This window comes from Rhinopithecus bieti, unplaced genomic scaffold, assembly GCF_001698545.2.
Source record: "Rhinopithecus bieti isolate Rb0 unplaced genomic scaffold, ASM169854v2 scaffold_32083, whole genome shotgun sequence".
Lineage (NCBI taxonomy): Eukaryota > Metazoa > Chordata > Mammalia > Primates > Cercopithecidae > Rhinopithecus > Rhinopithecus bieti.
This window is the reverse complement of record NW_016814096.1, coordinates 2,712,943-2,715,165: the sequence shown is the minus strand read 5'-3', so window position 1 is coordinate 2,715,165 and position 2,223 is coordinate 2,712,943. Positions and strand designations below refer to the sequence as shown.

General features: G+C 41.3%; 1 protein-coding gene across 3 annotated transcripts in view; it reads right to left on the bottom strand.

Moving 5' to 3' along the window:
- The window catches only part of PDHX (pyruvate dehydrogenase complex component X), a 101,035-nt gene that overhangs the window by 84,328 nt on the left and 14,484 nt on the right, over nt 1-2,223 (bottom strand). The gene's annotated exons all lie outside the window — the stretch shown is intronic.

Below are 2,223 nucleotides of genomic sequence, written 5' to 3'. Positions count from 1 at the left end.
AAAAAAAAAAAAAAAAAAAAGGAGAAAAATTGATTTAGGATTGATTTAGGTTTCACCTCCTCCTTTCTCTTTTGTTTCTGCAAAAAAGATTTATAGGTAAAATGACCAAAGAAAAGGCAAATAAGAAAACAACAACAACAAAACAACAACAAAACAGCAACAACAACAAAACATGGTTCTGACGATCTACAACAGAATAATCAAGATCAGACTTTAAGAAATTGGCTGTTTTTACTTTCCTCTACTATTATAGTATTCAAGAATCAAAGGTTCCTACGAATAAGTGTGAAAGGAAAAGTTTGCCTTGTCAAGAATGATCAGAATTTAAGTGGTTAAATTAACCTCACTTTTTGTTGTATACCACAATTCAATTGGGGATCCAGAGAAGGAGACCTCAAACCAGAATGAAGCATAACTACATTTTCCTTAGGTATCAAAAAAGGAAACTCTATGTATTTGTCCAGTAACACTTCCCAATCCACCGTCCAGGGTTACAATCAAGAGCAACATGGCTTTTAGATTACAATTTACTAATAAAATACCATGGTAACAAATACATCCATCCCCTGTAGTTTTCCACAGACCCTATTCTCTCCTAAGATAGTTCAACTGTCCAGACTCAAACAAGCAAAACACTGTAGCATAGCTAACATACTTCAAACATGGAAGAACAGGGCTTCTTTTGTCTCCACTGATGTTTTAGGGTTAAAAGCAAGGAAATTTAGCACTAATGTTAAATGAGAATAAATATTTATCTTGGGAAGCTGAATAACTTGTACTGCATTTTCAAATGGAGATTTCCTATGGCTTCATGATAAAGGCACTTCCACCTCTTTGAAGTATTTAAGAGAAAGTTTCTGTACCCCTCCACTTTTCCCTCACTCTGAAGGTCTGGAGAAAGAATGCAAGCATGTATACCTGCCTCAGTCCCTTCCTTATTTTAACAACTTCCTAATTATAGACAACCTGCAGTCTCCTCTCAGCTCCTCCACCCACGTGCTAGGCACACGTGGCCCTGCCTTTCAAAAGCAGCTCCACAGGCCCACCTCTCTGTGTTCTTGCCATGAGGGCCCACTGGACATGAGGCAGCAATTCGGATATGTGTGTTTGCTTTGGACACACACAGTCTCCCTCTAAAACAGAAAGTTCAAAGTCTAAAGTGGGGTTATACTAAGAAGCCCAATCTTAGGCCACAGATCTAAGGCACATTCTCCAATCCAATGTAACTATCAGCATTTGATCTCCATCTGTCTTATCCTTTCTCTCTCTCCATTGGCACCAAATTCTAAGAAGGTTGGAAAAGTAGAACTATCACTCCTAGTGCCCCAACGATGACACAGCCCAAACCAAAGTCCAAGTCAAACATGCCCATTTCATCAAAGAGAAAACCACAATCCAGACTGATTACAGCATGAGATTCTGCATGCTTAACTCTCAAAGCTGTGCTGACTTAACATCTCAATGTTCCTTACAAACATGGATCATCAATTAATTAATGGTTATTGATAGCTTATATTCACTCAGAAATCCAAATATAGCAAACCAGACATATCAGATCCATGTGAGCATTATTCATATATGTCTAATCAAATATCCTTATAAACCTTTTCCCCACCTTGAACATGCAGAATTCTTGTATTAAAAAACCACTTTTGCCGAGGTGGGCAGATTTGAGGCCAGAAGTTTGAGACCAGCCTGGCCAACGTGGTGAAACCCCACTCTATCAAAATTTAAAAATTCGCCAGGCGTGGTGGCACATGCCTGTAATCCCAGTTATTTGGGGGGCTGAGGCATGAGAATCACTCAAATCCGGGAGACGGTTGCAGTGAGTCAAGATCACTGCACTCCAGCATGGGCAACAGAGCAAGACTCTGCCTGAGAAAAACAAAACAAAACAAAAAAACCATCTTTACAGGCGGGGCGCAGTGGCTCACGCCTGTAATCCCAGCACTTTGGGAGGCTGAGGTGGGCGGATCACGAGGTCAGGAGATCGAGACCATCCTGCCTAACACAGTGAAACCCCGTCTCTACCAAAAATACAAAAAATTAGCTGGGTGTAGTGGAGGGCGCCTGTAGTCCCAGCTACTTGGGAGGCTGAGCCGGGAGAATGGCGTGAACCCGGGAGGCGGAGCTTACAGTGAGCCGAGATCGCCCCACTACACTCTAGCCTGGGCGACAGAGCGACACTCCATCTCAAAAAAAAAAAAAAAAAAAAAAAAAAAA